This window comes from Trichosurus vulpecula, chromosome 8 (assembly GCF_011100635.1).
Source record: "Trichosurus vulpecula isolate mTriVul1 chromosome 8, mTriVul1.pri, whole genome shotgun sequence".
Taxonomy (NCBI): Eukaryota; Metazoa; Chordata; class Mammalia; order Diprotodontia; family Phalangeridae; genus Trichosurus; species Trichosurus vulpecula.
This window is the reverse complement of record NC_050580.1, coordinates 141,084,520-141,105,292: the sequence shown is the minus strand read 5'-3', so window position 1 is coordinate 141,105,292 and position 20,773 is coordinate 141,084,520. Positions and strand designations below refer to the sequence as shown.

At 37.6% G+C, this 20,773-nt stretch overlaps 1 protein-coding gene across 2 annotated transcripts in view; it reads right to left on the bottom strand.

Moving 5' to 3' along the window:
- Positions 1 to 20,773, bottom strand: part of FAM189A1 (family with sequence similarity 189 member A1) — a 192,190-nt gene that overhangs the window by 170,489 nt on the left and 928 nt on the right. The gene's annotated exons all lie outside the window — the stretch shown is intronic.

The window sequence follows — 20,773 nt, the reverse complement described above, 5'->3', positions numbered from 1 at the left end:
CACAGCCTCCAAGAGGACATACCTGATGAGGATAGACTACTTTTAGGGATAGTCCCAGTTGATCTCCCTCTAGTCAGTACTCATGTCATCCCCTGCACAGAATCGCCAAGGCCTTGCTATTGCCGATCACTCTACATTTTTGGGGAAAATGGTTATGCTCCCGACTTTATTGGTATCCTTTCTTTCCCCCAGGGAGGTTTAGACAACTCCATCCTAGAAAGAGCTTAGGGGCAGAGGGATAGAATCTCAGGGAAATGCTTTGCTCTCCAGTGATTCTTTTTTACATAATTATGGAGGATAAAAGAAAGGGACTCCTTTAGATGATGTGATATCATGAGTCCCAATCCTCTCAGTAAAGGCTTACAAAGGAGAAAGAATTTGCTATCACCACCCTGAGGAGGCTCCCAAGGAAGGGGAGATTTGGACTGGTGGGCCAAAGAACACTACAGGCAGTGGTAAGGGGTAAGTCTAAGTATCTACTCAGTTCTCATGCAAGAGTTTTATAGCTTCTAAGTTAATTACTACATGAGACTATCAGAGGGGTTGGTGTCAGTGTTGGAGGTGCTAGCTACATGTGGTGGCCCTGATGGCCGCCATACTATTTCTGTTCATCATTTTAATGCTAGGAGATCTACTCTGAATTGACTGTGGTATTATAGTGACTGTACAGAATTTTAAAAAAATCTTTTGGGGGGCGGAGCCAAGATGGAGGCTGGAAAGCAGGGACTAGAGTGAGCTCCCCGCTGAGCCCCTCCAAAACCCTATGAAAAATGGCTCTGAACCAATTCTAGAACTGCAGAACCCACAAAATAGCAGAAGGAAGCAGGGCTCCAGCCCAGGACAGCCTGGATGGTGTCTGGGTGAGGTCTTACGCGCATGGAGTTGGGAGTGGAGTGGAGCAGAGCAGAGCCCAGCGTGGGCGGCACAGACCAACTAGACAAGGAGCCAGGCGGAGCGGGCCCCAGCACCCTGAATCAGTGAGCTGCAGCACTTACCAGACTTCTCAACCCACAAACACCAAAGACAACAGAGAAGGTTAGTGGGAAAAGCTGCGGGAGTGGAAGGAGTTCATGGTTCGGCTTCCGCCCTGGGGGCAGTGGAGGTGGGGTAGCTACAGAACTGCAGCTGCAGTTGCTTCCAGCACCAGGACCACCTGGTGGGAGGCATTAAGTGGCAGATCAGAGCAGGAGTGCAGAGCCTGCTGAAGATCTAAGTCCAGTCTGGGTTGGGCGTTCTTGGGGAAGGAGGAGTGCTGGTGTGGCAGAGCTGGCACATCCCCGCAGGCTTGGAACATAGTTCTCTTAACTCTACAAGCAGTCATACCCTGCTGAAAAACTCAAGGGTCAAGTTAGTTGGCTGGGAAGATGGCCAGGCAGCGAAAATGCACCGAGATTCAGTCTCAGACTCTGCATTCTTTCTTTGGTGACAAAGAAAACCAAAACATAGAGCCAGAAGTCAACAAAGTAAAGGAGCCTACAACAAAAGCCTCCAAGAAAAACATGAACTGGTCTCAGGCCATGGGAGAGCTCAAAAAGGATTCGGAAAAGCAAGTTAGAGAAGTAGAGGAAAAATTGGGAAGAGAAATGAGAAGGATGTGAGAAAACCATGAAAAACAATTCAATAACTTGGAAAGGAGACCCCAAAAAATACTGAAAAATACACTGAAGAAAACAACCCCTTAAAAAATAGACTAACTCAAATGGCAAAAGAGCTCCAAAAAGCCAATGAGGAGAAGACATACCTTGAAAGGCAGAATTAGCCAAATGGAAAAGGAGGTCCAATGGACCACTGAAGAAAATACTACCTTCCAAATTAGATTGGAGCAAGTGGAAGCTAGTAACTTTATGAGAAATCAAGATATTATAAAACAGAACCAAAGGAATGAAAAAATGGAAGACAATGTGAAATATCTCATTGGAAAAACCACTGACCTGGAAAATAGATCCAGGAGAGATAATTTAAAAATGATTGGACTACCTGAAAGCCATGATCAAAAAAAGAGCCTAGATGTCATCTTGCAAGAAATTATCAAGGAGAAATGCCCTGATATTCCAGAGTCACAGGGCAAAATAGAAATTTAAAAAATCCACCGATCGCCTCCTCAAATCCCAAAAAGAAATCTCCTAGGAATATTGTCGCCAAATTCCAGAGCTCCCAGAGCAAGGAGAAAATGCTGCAAGCAGCCAGAAAGAAATAATTTGAGTATTGTGGAAACACAATCAGAATAATCCAAGATCTGGCAGCTTCTACATTAAGAGATCGAAGGGCTTGGAATACAATATTCCAGAGGTCAATGGAGCTAGGATTAAAACCAAGAATCACCTACCCAGCAAAACTGAGTATCATGCTCCAAGGCAAAATACGGAGTTTCAATAAAATAGAGGACTTTCAAGCTTTCTCAGTGAAAAGACCAGAGCTGAATAGAAATATGACTTTCAAACCCAAGAATCAAGAGAAGCATGAAAAGGTAATCAAGAAAAAGAACAAGAAAAAGAAATTGCAAGGGACTTACTAAAGTTGAACTGTTTTGTTTACATTCCTACATGGAAAGATGATGTGCATGATTCATGCGACCTCAGTATTAGGGTAGCTGAAGGGAATATGCATATATATATATATGTATATGTACATATATCTTTATGTATATATATGTATATGTGAGTGTGTATGTATATATTTATGTGTATTTATATATATATATATATATATATATATATATATATATATATAGAGAGAGAGAGAGAGAGAGAGAGAGAGAGAGAGAGAGAGAGAGAGAGCGCGCAGGCACAGGGTGAGTTGAAGATGAAGGGAAGATATCTAAAAGAAATAAAATCAAATTAAGGGATGAGAGAGGAATATATTGAGAGAGGGAAAAAGGGAGAGACAGAATGGGGTAAATTATCTCACATAAAAGTGGCAAGAAAAAGCAGTTCTGTAGGAAGAGAAGAGAAGGTAGGTGAGGGGGAATGAGTGAATCTTGCTCTTATCAAATTTGACCTGAGGAGGGAATGCCATACATACTCATTTGGGTATCTTACCCCACAGGAAAAAAAGAGGAAGAAGATAAAAAAAGAGGCGGGGATGATAGAAGGGAGGGCAGATGGGGGTGGAGGTAAATCAAAAACAAACACTTTCAAAAGGGGACAGGGTCAAGGGAGAAAATTCAATAAAGGGGGATAGGTTAGGAAGGAGCAAAATATAGTTAGTCTTTCACAACATGAGTATTGTGGAAGGGTTATACATAATGATACATGTGTGGCCTATGTTGAATTGCTTGACTTCTTAGGGAGGGTGGGTGGGAAGGGAAGAGGGGAGAGAATTTGGAACTCAAAGTTTTAAAAACAGATGTTCAAAAACAAAAAAAAAAGTTTTTGCATGCAACTAGAAAATAAGATACACAGGCAATGGGGCATAGAAATTTATCTTGCTCTACAAGAAAGGAAGGGAAAAGGGGATGGGAGGGGAGTGGGGTGACAGAAGAGAGGGCTGACTGGGGAACAGGGCAACCAGAATATAGGCCATCTTGGAGTGGGGGGGGTAGAAATGGGGAGAAAATTTGTAATTCAAACTCTTGTGAAAATCAATGCTGAAAACTAAATAAAAAATTAAATAAAAAGAAACCAAAAAATCTTTAATTAATATTTTTATCATTTGTATTAAATCCCTCTCCCAAAGATATTTATAGTTTTCTCTGAGATAAGAATTGTTTTAAGGCCATATGTAAGAAAGAAACTTGGAATTCTTTCTGGGTAAAGAAACCAACCTTTATTAAGAAAAACAAAGGAGGGGTTTACAGTCTGACCACTTCGGTCTGAGACCCTGAGATATAAAATTTGCAGTTACTTATAGGTCTCTTGATTCAGGTATGGTGCAACAAAGTCCTCTAGAAGCTGATTCATGTGTGGTACAAGATTACATTTATGTCCTAACTTTATGACATCCTAACTTTGTTCTTTCCATTATGTCTCAATTAGTGCTTTACAGGGCTTTCTTACTTCAGCATTTTAATATAAAGATAAATATATAGGTATGATTATTATGGTTACATACTTAAGATACACGCTTTATAATGATTTAGTTACACTTCAAAGCTTAACTAACACAGATGTCCACCTAGGACTACATCGTTAGCTTCAGTTACACAGGTTTTTTTTTTTAACCTGGGACTATGTCTTTACTATAATCACAAGTTACTTCTTACCCTAATGATTATAGCTGATAAAAGATTAGCAAGGCAATACAGCGCAAAGCACTCAAGTCATTGATTATCAATCTTCTTTCCTTTCACATATGAGTCATAGAAAGTCCCCTGCAAGACTTTTAGGATTATGTTATCAAGGGTGGGGTGTGATAGAAACAGTATTATTTTATATTATCTAGGTAGCTGCCTTTTAGTTCCCTTAGGCAAAGGGTCTATCCACAGAACTTGGTTGGTTCAGAATATTAATGTTAAGGGCAGGTCTGATACCAGTATCCTCTTAGTTCTGGTTCAATGATGCGACAATATGGGGTACTCATAAGTGATTCAATAGTTAACAAAATGAGGTTAACTCAGCCTTAACATAGCAAGGATATACAACAAAGGTACAGTAGTATTTAGCTTTTAAACATTCCCCCTTCCCTACTACTTCTATATGGAAGCACATATTTCTGTAGGTCAGAATGTAGAGACTCATGTGGTTATCTGTTACCCTCCTAGTAGGAAGCATTTGTTTCACTAGCACTGACTCCATGTGTGGGGGACTTTTCATGCCCCTAAAGGACAAAAGGCATGGTCCAGTTGACATAGTCCATGAAATTACACAGCCAGAGCCAGAAGGAAACTGTGTTAAGGGAGGCATAATTTGAGCCTTGCCCCATACGTACTCCGAGACCAATCAAAAGTACTGGCTTTATTTGCCTTTTAGAGGAAAGCTAGCCCAACTCATGTCAGAGGCAGAGAGGAGCCCTGGTAGATATTGGTCCAAACATAAATAGGGATATAAAAAGTCCAGTTTCTACATTGCTCTAGAGGTTTGGAGTTACTACTGCCCTCTGAGAAGTTTTTTCTGACCCAGAGTTGCTACCCTCATGATTTCAGAGGAGAAGAGGAACAGAGTCTTTTTATTTAAATACAGTAATTTTTTATTATATTTTATGATACACAAGTGTTTCGTTGCATTCAAGCTTGAGTTTCATTCACTGTAATAGTCTAAGCTTTACTATGTAAAACAAGCTTTTGTTATTTTCACAAACACCCCAACATGAAGACCGCTAGAGGATAGCATAATTAATTAGGAAGGTCTAAAAGAGCCAGTACCTAGGTCCTCAGTGCTAAACTGCAGTCAAAAGTCCCACATAGATCAGCTTTGAAACAATGAAATAATAAAGCTTTTATAAGCTCAAGGAAAGTCTGCCATGGATAGGCAGTTATTTTATGTTGCCAATCGATTTGTGAAATAAGTTTTACTTTATTTTAAAATATGATATTTTTATTTCTGTGACATAAACATTAAGGAAACAGGTTGTATTCTCAAATCCTTTGCTCCTCACTCTCTTACTGTCCAACAATGTCCAAATACTCATTTTCCTCTGAATCCAAAAAACCAAGAATAGAAGCATGATTATTATAATAGATGGAAGATATGTAAGCACCAAGATGAAACCAGTCACAGACTTCAGTTGAACATGGATATAATGTTTAGCAGGAAAGGGGAATTTTTAAGTACTAGCTTTTCTTCATCTTAAAAGATATCTATCTACTGCAAATAGTCTCAGCCCAAGGCTCTGTTCTTTATCCATTTATTATTCATCATGTTACAGTTAAATAATCAGTGTTTCCTTGGTTACTGTGGCTAGCTCTTCTGGGTACTGTGGTTAAATAATTGGTGTTGGCTTGGTTACTAGGTGCTCTCAATTCTGTGGTCAGAATTTGGTCATTTATGCTGCAAAGCTGAACAAAAAATTCCAAGAACCTTTGAGAGTAAAGAAGTAGACACATAGGCAAATTCTTTCTCCCAAATGATGTACTTGGATATTCCAATGGGTAGCTCTGGAGCCAAAGACTGTGTGCATACAACTGATATGATTTTAATATGCCACAAGTGATCTTATTATTTTAGTCATCCTGAAATTTCAGTTTCAATAAGCCATGGTGAATTCAGTAGTGCCACAGAGCTATGTTCACATGTGTGTGATCTACGTAATAAATGTCTAAATGAATCAATAAATGAATGAATGTGGTGGAGGGCATTGCTTTTTCTTTTTGGTTTGGAAATTAGAATTTCATTGGTATGTAGAAGTCCTAGAAATGCCATAAATGACACAGTTCTGCAACTCGTGTGCAACTCATAGTGTTAAAAAGTTGCAAGGGGGTATTCTCTATCTAAATTTCATGTTAGTTATTATTGTAAATTAAATCCTTTAAAAAGCAAAATGTCCACCTTTATTTTACCCTTCAGCTCTTCAGACAGGTAATTGGGAGCTCTCTGTCCACTATGCAATAGTAACTCAAATCAATATACAAAAGGAGGAAATTACAAGGTGTCTTTGGAGGTTAAACCCATATGATTTTGACTTGGGCAAATGTTTTGTTTATAAAACAGTAAGAGATATAATGAGAAATAATATGGGAACCAGACAGTAGAAGACTTCAAATATGAAGCTAAGGAACTTCATTTTTTTTGAAGGCCATTGGGGTTAAGTGACTTGCACAGAGTCACACAACTAGTAAACGTGTGAGACCAGGTTTCAACTCAGGTCTTCCTGCCTCCAGGGCTGGCGCTCTATCCACTGTTTCACCTAGCTACCTCTTTACTTTTAATTCGTAGGCAATGATGTCTAACTAAAGGATTTCTATCAAGGGAGAGATAGCGGACTTAACAAGCATTGGCATCCCCAAGGTCATTAAAAATATCAGAGGAAGGCATCCAGTAGCGCATTGAGTGACTGTTCTATGGAGGATATATGGAAAGACATAAGCAAGAATTGCACAACGTAAGAGGAATAAGTAGAGCTCAGCCTATCAATATAGGCAGTAGCCCTACTAATGAATTCACGACTCCAGTGACAAATTAAGTAGAGGACTTTGAGTTTAAGATTTCTTCATATTTCTAGAGCAGGTTATAATAAAAGCCCAAAGATAAATGGGAAATTAAAAACATATAATAATTTTTGACTAACAAAAGACTAGGCTATCAATCCTCCAACATGCTGAACATGTTGGTATCCCTGTTTATACAGATGGCAACATCCCTATGCTTTCTAGCCTTGCTCAACTTTTATACAACATCATAGAGCTTCCATAGAAGATGGAACAAAACTGCTGGAAGCCTTTTACTCATTCTTTTTTAAAAAATATCTCAAGCACTAGTGTATCAACAGGGTTGTCTATTATTTCTCACTTCCCCAGTAGAACTGTAAGACCAGTTCATTGATTTTTCTAAGCATACATAGACTTGATGATATCATTAATTCTATTTCTTGAAAAAAGTGGTTGATGCTAAGATATAATTTTCTTGGTCTTCTGGTGTCATTTATAACAAGAACATTATTCCTATTACATGGTCCAGCTTCTTTGGTATTGTGTCAACGTGCTGATGATTGAAAAAAAATACACATTGAAATTATTAACAATCCATTGAGTATTAGTAGATGGTCTTGAAACTATGCGATTCTTAGCAATATCTGCCTCATTTACACTGTCAATGTGGAAGAAGAAGGGGGCAGTCCCAGATTAAGGGCTGTTTAGTATTTTTTTATTTGATTCTTGGTTTTCTTCAAAAAAGCATCATCTCTTGCCCCCAAATTTTTGCTAGTCTTCACAGATATGACTAAGCTTATATTCAAAATATTTCCAGCTTGAAAGGTGATGCTTAATATCCATTGGCTTATCCTTTGAGAACTCAGGGCCACTTCCATATTACAATGAGACAGGACTCAAAATAGGACTTTAGTGAATGAGACCAATAAGGTGTTCTACAGTTCATTTAAATTGATGCAAAGAAATTCTGAGATTAGGCTAAAAGAACGACACTTATCTTATGCTGATAATAAACTAAGGGTGCTTATTAATCATTCAAGGGCTATTGGCCTAATTTATAGATATTTTTTTCTGTTCTGCTCAATATTTAGGAATTCATTATATATTATCATGCCCTCAGATTCTTGATTCCAATGGGAATATAATGGGGGGAACCAATTAAGGCAACGAAAGGAAGTAAAATGAAAATGAGGCAATTATATTGCTTATTAAAAAAAAAAAACAGGGTAAAGGATTTAGTATGGGAAAATGATAGAATGTTGGAGATGGAGGTTCCTTCAGAGAGCAAGAAGTTTAGTAGACTAGATGCCTTCAATTCATAGATGATTAAATGAAGTCCTATAAAGGTGAAAGTAATCACTAAGGGGCAGCTAGGTGGCACGGTGAGTAGAACGCTGGCCCTGGAGTCAGGAGGACCTGAGTGCAAATCTGGCCTTAGACACTTGACATACTTACTAGCTGTGTGACCTTGGGCAAGTCACTTAATGCCAATTGCCCTGCCTTTCCCCTTCCAAAAAAAGTAATCATTAAAATGAAACTTAGAAAATAGTTGTAAATTTCATAAATTTTTAAAAGTCAATCTATTTCTATATATGATTAAAAAGTTGGTGCTATGTTTGCTATGGTAAGCATTTTGTACATAAGTAAAGATAATTACTCTGAAGAGAATGATATTCCTTTTTTCTAATGTATTGCTGATAAAATTATCCTCACAACTATTTGCCTATGGTAGTAGTACCAATTTTTAAACTAAAGCACAGAGTGGTTTTTCCAATGGTCATGGAGCTAAGACAAATTTAGAATTCAAAAGTTTCTCTTAGTAATTTTTCATGTACCATATTTCTCTGTTATTCACATTCTTATTTAAAAATCATTTATCTAAGCACTGTGCAGTCCCAACTTCCTTGTAACTTATGATCCAAGAGAACACTGAGGTATAGTACACAGAAAGGAGATTAACACAAAACAAAAACAAAGTCAAGTAAAATAAATAAACGAATGCTTTCATTAATTCATCCAGACTCTAGGCATAGGGGTTGAGGGGAAAAGTGGAGTTTCAGTTTAAAATAAGAACCCTCAAAGAGATTAGAGGTTGAAAAAATTGGAAACCAATCACAATAGATTTTTCTGCCTCTGTAGCTTTGTTGTTGTTCAGTCCTGTCTGACCCTTCATGACGTCTAACCTCCACAATCTCCTGAAGTCTGTCCAAGTTCATGTTCATTATCTCCATGATACTATCTATTCATCTCATTCTCTGCCAACCCCTTTTCCTTTTGCTTTCAATCTTTCCCAACATCAGAGTTTTTTCTGATGAGTTTTGTCTTCTCATCATGTGATCAAGTATTTAAGCTTCAGCTTCAGTATTTGACCTTCCAGAGAATAATTTCACTTAATTTTTTAAATATTGAATAATTTGATTACTTGCAGTCCAAGGGACACTCAAGTCTTCTCCAGTACCACAATTAAAAATCATTGATTTTGTAGGGGTCAGCTTTCCTTATATTTCAACTCATAGTCATACATTGCTACTAGAATTCTAAAACCATAACTTTGACTATATGGACCTTTGTTGGCAGGGTGATATTTCTGCTTTTTGGGAGGCTGTCCAGATTTCCCATAGTTTTCTTTTGAAAAAGCAAGTGTCTTTTAATTTCATGGCTAAAGTTGCCATAGAGAGTGATCTTTGAACCTAAGAATAGAAAATCTGACACTACTTCCGTTTCTTCTCCCTCTGTTTGTCAGGAAGTGAAGAAGTCATTTGCCAAGATCTTGGGGTTTTTTTTGAAGTATTAAGCTTCAAGCCAGCTTTTACACTCTCTTCTTTCACCCTCATCAAGAGGCTTCTTACTTCCTCTTCACTTTCTGCCATCACAGCAGTATTGTCTGCATATCTCCCACCATTTCTCCCAGCAACCTTAATTCCAGCTTTTAATTTATCCAGCCTAGCATATCTGCATATAAGCTAAATAAATAAGGTGACAATATGCAGTTTTGTCACACTTCTTTTTCAATCTTAAAACAATCAGTTGTTCCATGTCCAAGTCTAACTGTCGCTTCTTGGTCCACATACAGGTTCCTGAAGAGGAAAGCAAGATAATGTCACTCCCATTTCTTTGAAGATTTGCCACTTTTTATTGTGATCCACAGACTTTAGTGTAATCAGTGGAGCAGAAGCATACTCTTGCTTTGTCTATGATCCAGTGAATTTTGGCAATTTGGCCTCTAGTTCCTCTGCTTCTCTGAAAACCAGCCTGCTCTTCTGATAATTCTTGGTTCACATATTGTGGAAGCTGAGCTTGCAGACTTTTAAGCATAATCTTGCTGGTGTGTGAAATGAGTGCAACTGTTCAGGATTCTGAACATTCTTTGGCATTGCCCTTCTTTTGGATTGGAATGTAAAATGATCTTTTCCAACCCAGTGGCCACTGTTATGTTTTCCAAAGTTGCTGGCTTATTGAGTGCAGCACTTTAACTGCATCAGCTTTTAGGATTTTATATAGCTCAGTTCGAATTCCATCATCTCCACTAGTTTTATTGTTAGCTATGCTTCCTAAGGCCCATTTGACTTCATTCTCCAGGATGTCTGGTTCTAGATCAGTAACACATCTTGGATGGTGACAATAAGATCTTTTTGTACAGTTCTTCTGTATATACTTGTCACCTTTTCTTAATCTCTTCTATTTCTAAGTCTCTAACATTTTTGGTTTTTTGTGCCCATTTTATATGAAAATTCCCCTTGATATCTTAATTTTTAAAGAGATCTCTTGTCTTTCCCATTCTACTGTTTTCTTATATTTCTTTCCATTAATCATTTAAAAAAAAACCTTCTTATCCCCCCTTGCTATTCTCTGGAATTCTGCATTCACCTGGGTATATTTTTCCCTTTTTCTTTCCCCTTTTACTTTCCTTTTCTCCTCAGCTATTTGTAAAGCCTTATCAGACAGTCACTTTGCTTTCTTGCTCTTCTTAAATGTTAAAAAATCCAATAAATTCAAAGACATGAAGTTATTCTTTCTCCCTTCCCCCACCAGGATACCTTAAAAAGAATACTCATATTTTTTTTTCCTTAGCACTTTTATTTTATGAAATACTGCATGTTGGGCTAACCAAATTCTCTCTAAGGCAATCTTAATAGTTCTTTCAATATAAATCTATGAAGCCTAAACTCCAATTTCTTTCAGTGGTTCTATATTTCTTCTTCATATTGAGAACTCTAAGGGAGTCAACTCCTCTTTCCTCAAATAAGACTTACGATGCAGCTACAAGGCAGCCAATTCTACTTTGATAACATATCTCATATCAAGAAATCCTTCCCGAGGGCAGGATTTTCATCAGAAGCTTTCAAGGTCCCTTACATTGTTACTATTCCCCTTTATGTTCTAAATTTAACAGAAAATATTAGCAGTAGTATACAGGACTGGGGCAGATTGAAAAGATTCACTAAAAACAAAAACAAACCAAATGAACAAACACAACCAAACTTTAATTGCTAGATTTTTTTTTTCAATGTTCACTCTCAAGATCTAGAAAGTACATTTTTAAGCATCTAGACCAAGAATTTTAAAAACTTTTTGTGTCAGTCAGCATATATTAAATGAGTGCTTACTATATGCTAAGCACTCTATTAAGTGATGGAGATACAAAAACAGGTAAAAACACAGTTCTCACTTTTAAAAAGCTTACAGTGAAGAAAGACAACATAAAAACAACTATATACACAACTGTTCAAGAAAAAGATGTACAGTATACATTGGAGATCAGCAGAGGGAAGGTACTAGCATTAAGGAAAATTGCAAAGATTTTTGGTAGAAGATGGGATATTTGTTGGAACTTGAAGAAAGCCAGGAAAGTTAGGAGGGAGAGAGGAAGAGGGAGAGTATTCCAGGTATGCAGGAGTGAAAATGCAGAGTAAGATGAAGTATCTTGTGCAAAGAATAGAAAGAAACTAATGTCACTGAGTCACAGAACCCATGAGGGGGAGACAGAGTAAGGCAAAAAAAAACTTAAGAAGGGGCCAGGTCATGAAGGACTTTAGATTACAAAGAAAGGTATACTGAAATACAGTTACTGAAGTATCTTTTAAGCTCAAGTTCAGAACCTGAGACCTAGGAGTTCAACATTTTATAAACGAGCAGCCAGAGAGATTAAGTAATTTGCTCAGTCACACAGAGAGTGTCAGAGTGCCAACTCTAATTTAGGGTCTTTCCACTATGCTATAATGCTTCTTCTTCTAATAATAATATATTTACAATGGGTCTTAAGATTTCGAAAATAATTCCCTCACAACAGATGAGGAAAAATCCTGGGGAGGTTGAATAATTCTCCTGTGGTCACACAGCTACCTAGTCATTCAGAAATCAAACCCCGGTCTTCTGACTTCAAGAACTCAGCGCTGATTTTCAGGAATATTTAGTCTTCATAAAAGTTGCAGTTTTCATCAAACTGAATGTGAACTTAAATTATATTATAAAATTTTATCATTCAGGCACCATTTCACTGGGAGATTCTGTTTTGAAAATATAAAGTGTTCACACATATATTCTTCCAACCTAAAGTTAATATTTAACCTATTTGGCATTTAATAAAATAGGAGAATACATAAGTAGCATCCAATAGTATTTAGAGATTACCTGAAGAAATCTACACAGTTTTAGAAACTGAGGATAAAAATGATGCTTTGGTGTGAATTGAATATGGATAAGTTATCTAATAGATACTGATAAACCTAATCTCTGCTATTATATTTTACCAACTTTCCTGCCAAAATAGTCCTCTAACTGATTTATCAATATCCAAAGAAAATTTATTTTTATTACAGATTATAAAAGAGAGGTGATTTGCAGTCAGATCACTCATTGGCATTATCATTCTCTATTTATTCTTAGTCTGAATTCAATTTCACCCAAACTCAAGCTCATCTGAGTAATAAACTAATTTGGCATTTACTAAGATAGGAGGACACCAACTATATTGAAATACGGTTATCAAAATATTTTTTAAAATAAGTTTACTAACCTCAGAGTAACAACCTTATATTCTAGAAGTTGAACACTTTATAGATGAAGTAGTTGAGGGTCAGAGAGATTAGGTAAACTGCTCAGTGATATAAAGAGTTCATGTCAGAGTGCCAACTCTAACCCAGGCAAGCTTTTTCCACTCTACTATACTGTCTCTTCTAATAACATAACTTACATTTGTATCAGGTTTTAAAGTTCAGGAAATACTTCCCTTTACGAGGACAGATGAAGCTTAATTCCCTCACCCACTGGCAGGTCATTATTGTGAATAGCCATACCATGATTACGAAGCTAAAAGAATAGTCAAATAAAATATTTCAAGGTAATTTTATAACTCCTCCTGAATTTTCTTCACAATCTGGCTTTGTAGTTAAAATGCTGGAAATCCCTCCCAAATCAGCTAACCATTTTAAAACATAAGTATAACATAAATTCATAAACTAAATACCAGTGAATTTGTGGTTTATGCACTGTTTCAGATGAGCTGCATCATAACTCTAACTATTAATATGAATAATCACGAGTTAAATACATCACTCAAATAGCAGGTATCAGCAATACTGGATATTAATGATATTGTTGTAGCACTAACACAGCTTTAAACAAAGACCAAGATTGAGCTTTTAGTATATGAAAAAGAATAATAGTGAGGTAGATACATATAAGGGAAGATCTTACTAAAACACAAATCACTACAAAGTAGAATTCATTATAAAATAGGTCCACCTGTAAGGAGGTTTTTACTAATATGGATGTCTCCAGGCATGGATTCCAATAAGAGTATTACAGTGAGCTTCCTATGAGAAATTAGAAAAAATTTATTTTCTTTTTATACATATATTATTTTGACAATGATCATAGTAACTGAGATAAGTGGAAAAATAGAAAAAAACCCTGAAAGAGCTAAAAAAAAAAGTGGAGAAGGAAAGAAGCAGAGGGTTGAATCTGATAGAAGAATAGTTTGAGAAAGATACAGACTAAGGGAAAAAGAATCTGCAATACCACTTAATTAGGAACTTTATAGAATCACAGATAGAGCCTGAATGAATCTCAGAAGCCATCTAGTTCAACATTCTTATTTTGGAATTGAGGAAACTGAGGACCAGAGAAGTCATATGATTTGGCCTATGTCACAGAGGGAGTAATAAAGGAAGGCATTTGAACCTTCGTCTACATGTTCTAAAGCCAGAAGTCTTTTCTTGGTACCAGAGGGAAGTTCCTGGTGGCCAAGCTGCAATTTGAATCCAGGTCCTCTGACTTCACTTGAACACTCTCTTTCTCAATTAATTTATCCTGGTTTAAATCACTTTCAATTTCTGTCCAAGAGAACACAGCAGGTGGGTGCGGAGTGGGAAATGACTAATTCCTAAGTATATCATAGCTGTTTTCCAAGTTTTCAGTCAGATCTTTCCTCTTAATCACTTGTTTCTGTGGGTGTGTTTAAAGACTTCTTTCTTCCCACCATCATTCCCAAGAAGTAAAGCTGGTCTTTGGTTTTCTGAAGCTAGCAGAGATTATACCTCAAAAAGAGTAGTATAAAGAATAAAAGCTGAAGTTGCTTTCAGTAATAAATTTGTGACTGCATTCCATCTACATTAATAGGACAGGTGCCTATTCTTCTGAGAATAGGCCTACTTTCCCGCATTTCTCCTGCTCCCTGTGGATTCCAGATACAAATACAGATAGTGAGTCCAGGGATTGCAGTAAGACGCTAATTAGTATGTGGATCACTGATGCAGCTGGAATGCCTGCAGCTGTAGACTGAATGTAGATTAAAAAAAGTCTCTCTCAGGAGGAAAGCGTATTTAAATGTAAACCTTATGAATAAGTGTCTATTATTGATGGAATCTAATCTAATCAATTTAATACTTGGCCTATTTTTAGTAAACTCAGACTTCTATTATCCATTATTCTGAGGAAAAAAGAAGAAAATAAATTAGCTAATTTTTGGAGGACAAGGCTTAGACGGGAAGAAATCTACATTTTTCTTGAAATTACAGAGTTGATTTACAGTCATGTATATAGTGATACTTGTGGGCTGGACCCTGGGACACATAACCATTTATAGACAGATTTGAAGATTGACAAAAATGCTTTTCTAGGACAAAACCTCTCTGGCATATTCAAACATTGGGCTTTGGCTATTACAAACAATGCCTCTTCTCCCAACATACACTGGGATCTTTACCTATTTTCAGTTTTTAGCATAAAAATAAAGTTAAATGTAATGTAGCAAGTATAAATTGTCAGTGCTTATGGAGCACATCATTTACCAAACTAATAATTTCATTAGAAAATATGTAACATTCCAAACTACTATCAGAATACATTATTAGGTTTTAATAGTTAGATTTTTGAATTACTTTCACAAGATATTTTTGGCCTATATTCTAATGCTGAAGGCAACCTATGAGTAGAACAATCATATTGATTCATGTTAGGGGGATGTGAAAAGCTACCGAACCAGTCTAGAGTTTAGGGATATGAGTTAGGGTCCCCTCTAGCTTAACAGAATGTACTAGCCACCTCATTCTACCACTGCTGTGTCACCTAGGACAGATTATTTTCTTTTCTCCTCTGACTCTCAGTTTCCTTAGCAATAAAATGAGATTGGTATAAGGATCAAATGAGATAATATAATGATAAAAATAATTTATGTATATAGTTCTTTAAATCTGAAAAACAGAAAGAGCTGTACAAATTGAGTTGTAAGAAATTAGTCTAAGGAATGTATAAAGAACCCCACAATTTTTAGTCTACCTTCATCTAAACATCCTTCCTCGGCTTGCAAAATTCTTACCTTAATGTCTCCTTGCAGAATTTTTGGTTACAATTCAAAACACTGCTATATTCCTCCCCATTTTTCATTGCTTCATACATGTTACACATAAAGATGTTTATAAATAAATTTGTACATAACATAAAGTTATCACATACACTAATTGTTTTCATTATACAATAAATATAATTATTTTTAATATAATCAAACATAATAGTAATTTTATTGACAATCTGTATTTATAGTTGTCATAATTTTTCTCATCATAAAGTTACATACAAACATATTAAAACCATGTTTTTTCCCATTTTTTTATAGAAAAATTTCAAATGGGATAGAAGCAATAAGCAATAAAGTAACCTTAATTCCAGCTAATTCCATGGTACATTATTTTGACAAAATCCTATGGTTACAGCTTTCACAAAATCTCTAACACCCATCTCCTTTACTCATAGAACCACCATCCTAGACCAGACCCTCTGTACCTCTCACCTGGACTATAACAATGGCTTCCTAATTAGTCTCCCCACCTCAAATCTCTCTCCTCTCCACCACAAAGCTGCCAAAGTGATTTTCCTAAAGCACAGGTGTGATTCTGACACTCCCCTATTCAAGTAACTCAGTTACTGCCTAATTGCCTCTAGTGCCAACTCCAATTGGCTTCCTAATTGCTTGTAGCAAAAAAAACAAAGTCCTCTGTTGGGCACTTAAAGACTTTACAGCCCAAGCCCATCCAACTTTTTGGACTTATTAGAAATCATTCTCCTTCAGGCTCTATAATCCAGCCAATATTTCTCATGCAAACTACTCTACCATCTCTCACACGGGCTATTCCATATGTTTATAATGAATGCATTCTCTCATCTCTGTCTACTAGAATCCTTTGTTTCTTTCAAGTACTTAGCTCAAGAGCAAATTCCACATGAAGCCTTTCCTGATCTACCCAATCAGTTCATCAATTAAGCACTTATTATGTGCCAGGCATTGTGCTAAGCGCTGGGGATACAAAAAAAAAAAAGCAAAAGATAGCACCTGCTCTTAAGGAGCTCACAATCTAATGGCGTCCTCCCACCCTCAATTACTTTGCATTTATTTTGCACTTATTTTATTTTACTTATATTCACATACGCATATTATTTTAATTTATATTTTATATTCATGTTTTATTTATATTCACATATGCATATTATTAAGTGCCTACTATATTCCAGGCTCAGTGCAAGGCAGTGGGTTTATAAAAACGATGAATGAATGAAAAAACACCTGCTTTGAAAGAGTTTGCAATCCAATAGAATGTAGGTTCCCACAAGACTTCATCTTTTTTTTGTCTGTGAATTAAAAGTACTTACACACAGTTCTTGCTTTACATAGATGTTTTGTTGTAAATACAACTTGGCTCTGTTCCTGGCTGGCTGAAGGGACTACTGGGGCTGCAGCTCAGGTGCAGTGGGGCACCAGGGGTCTTCAACTCCAAGCACAGAAACAGCTCCAGGTGCAGGGACCCCGAAGAGCAGAGGAGGGTGTGGGGCCACATGGAACCCCCAAGGGGAGTGGAAGGTCTGCAATCCACTAACATTAACTGAGAACTACCTCACCTTGAAAAGTGCCAAGTACATAGTGGATGCTTAATGAACACCTGGTGATTAAATGATGCATTACCCCATCCATACATAGCTCTGACCCAAATCACAGAGTTCTCTATAGAACTGACTCAAAACACCTCTGTGAAGATGATTGACTCCTGGTTCCCTTGATGAAAAAGACCCTTTCTTCTCTGGCCTCCCTAAGATGGTGTAAGTAAGGTGAATTTTAGTGTAGGTAAGGTGGATTTTAGTGTGTCTAAAGTGGATTTTTGTCATTATTTCTTAGAGTTCAGTTTCCCAGGATCTATGGCCATAACACCTCAGTTTCCCAGGATCCATAGCCATAACAACCTCTGTTTTCCAGGTATTAGATATGAGTTCCCAGGCTCATGGTTCAAAACATCTCCGCCACACTTGCACAGCATTATATAAGGATAAATATAAACATGTATGCTGAAACTGTGGACATCCACTGAGACTGAGCAGTGAGATATAGGGATGAGGTGATGTAAACTTGTGGGGCTATTGCTGGCAATATGCCTTCTTTGTCTGATACCCTATAAAATAGGTGGTCAGTGGTCAGTGAGTTGGGGAACCTTTATGGTTGAATGCACAAGCTAGGATGCTGTGCACCTTGATCGGCCCCCATCAAGGATCAGGAGCGGGGAATCTGTGTATGCCTCAACTGGCCCCCATTGAGGCTTGAGGGGATTTAGGGGAACCCTTTAGTGTTGAATGTACAAGTCATGCCTGTCTCGATTGTCCCCAGAGAGATATAGGGGTAGTTTGCCCCCCACCCTCTCACCGGCCCCTGTGAGAAGGGTGATTAGGGAATACTGTAGGAGGTTGTAGTGCTTCCATTATCAGGAATACTGTTAGAGAAAACTAGACTAGAATAAAGCTTATTATTAACCCCTTTGAAGCTGTCTTTCCTGTCTGACCAAATCAAGAGCAAACCTGTTAGAGGCCAGAGTCCAAACCTCCAGTGCCTCCTGTGTATCATCTGTCTAACAGATGGATAGCCCAGGGTCGAAGATCTCAAGAAGCTTGTACCTGCTTCTGTCATCTAAGAGATGTCATGTCAGTCTCCTGCTTATCAGATGCTCCTTTTCTCACCTTTGAACAGTCAATATCTCCTAGGCCTCCCCACCAAAATAGAGCTTACAGTGCAGAGTAACGAGTGTCCATTTCACCCAAATCCTATGTCCTCTGGAGGTAGGTGTCTCATCAGATCCCTTTTTTGAAATGCCATTGGCCTCCAGCTCATGAGTAGGGCAGGAATTACAGATATCCTTGAATAAGGATTTTTTCGCCCTTTCTACTTCTGTGTTACAGGATTTTGAATCAAGGCTCAGGATGATCCCTAACGAACAGCTTTCTAAACTCAAGGATTTATAAAAGAACATATACACTCACAGACATAAATGAGCACTGAAGACTATATAAACATAAACCCACATTCATTCTTCCTTATCCCTCAACCGCAATCGCCAATACGAACTTGAAGCCAGGAGGGCTTGAGTTCAAATGCTGCCTCAGACACTTAGCCACATGTGTGATTTTGGACAAGTCACTTAACCTGTCTTAGACTCAGTTTCCTCATATGTAAATGGTAATATTAACTTAACCTGACAGAAATGTTGTGTGGATCAAGTAAGATTATAGGTAAAGTGCTGTGCAAATCTTAAAGTGCACCACCAATGCTAATTACGACTGCTGCTGCTGTACCTACTACTATTACTGCCCTCTGACATTTATGTAGCACTTACTGTATGCCAAGCACCCTACTAAGCACTTTACAAACTGTCTCATTTGATCCTCACAACAACTCCGAGGGGCAGGTGCTGTTATCATCACCATTTTACAGATGAGGAAACTTAAGCAAACAGAAGCCAAGTAACTTGCCCAGAATCATGCAGCTAGTAAGTGTCTGAGGTCAGACTTAAACTCATGTTTTCCTGACCCAGTAGTCTATCCACTACTAGCACTTCTTAAACTGCGGGTCAAGACCCTCTATAGGGTCAAGAAAAAACTGGCAACATTAAAAGGTTTCTGAATGTGCAATGACCAAAAGTTAATTCAAAATCAAATACATAATGAATCCAAGGTGTTCCTGGCAGCTCTTGCCCAGGTCGCATCCTGCAGCTTCACCATAACCTTGGTTCTGAACACAAAGCATTTGCACTTTGTACTGTTCATTCCCTCAGGCCATGCAATGCCAACCAAGAGTGGTCAACAAAGAAAGGAGACTTGAAATCTCTTGGATGACAGAGGCTGCTATAAGGTTCTTGAAATCAGAGACCCTGGGCTATCAATCTCAGGGAGGCCAGAAAAGAAAGGTACTTTTTCATCAAGGGAGCCAGGAGTCAAAGTTTAAGAAGCCCTGCACTATACCACTTAGCTACTGCTGCTACCAGTAGTAGTAGAACCACCACCACCACCACTACCTCTAACTACTACTACTACTACTACTGCTGCTGCTACCGTGGTTATTGATGTTCACTCATGTCCAACTCTTTGTGATGCCATTAGAGGTTTTCTTGGCAAAGACCCTGGAGGGCTCTGCCATTTCCTTCTCCAGATCATTTTACAGACAAGAAAACTGAGGCAAACAGGGTTAAATAACTTGCTCAGGGCCTCACAGCTAGTAAGTAAGGTGGATTTGAACAAAGATTAATCTTCCTGATTCTAAACTCAGTTATGTCTACTGTCCCACCAAGTTGCCTACTATAACTGCTACTACCACTACCACTATTTCAACTACTATTATTACCACTACTACAACCACTACTACTACCACCACCCCCATCACTACTGCTACTACTACCACCAGCATACCACTACTTCGATTATTACCCTTACCACTACTACTACCAGTATTCTTATTACTACTATATAGTCCAGTTATGCTTCAAGTAAAACAGTGTTTACTACATGAATATGTTGTCTTTCATATGTGAAGGTTACATTACTGCTCTCTCATCGAAAGGCATAAACTTCTCAATATTTACATTTGTGATGATGGATCCATTTATACACTCAAACTCCTCATAACAAGCATTTATAAGATGGTGAGCTAGCGTAATTGGTATTGTGTGTTATTCTATTTCTGAGATAATCTAAGTGATCTATGCAAGGAATGAAGCTATGACCTTGGTGTCTTTTTAGCACCATGCTCTGTTTGTTCTGTGAACTAGAGTTTTGTGTCTGTAGATATTTACTCAAAGGGAGTATGCCAGTGAGTTCCAGACTAGGATGAATGTTGGCACTGCAGGAGTACTGCTTGCCTAGAATTCAGTTATTTAATTTAGATTTGCCACAGATGTTCTACCCACTTTTGGGATAAGTTTGAGCAATGTTACATAAGCTATA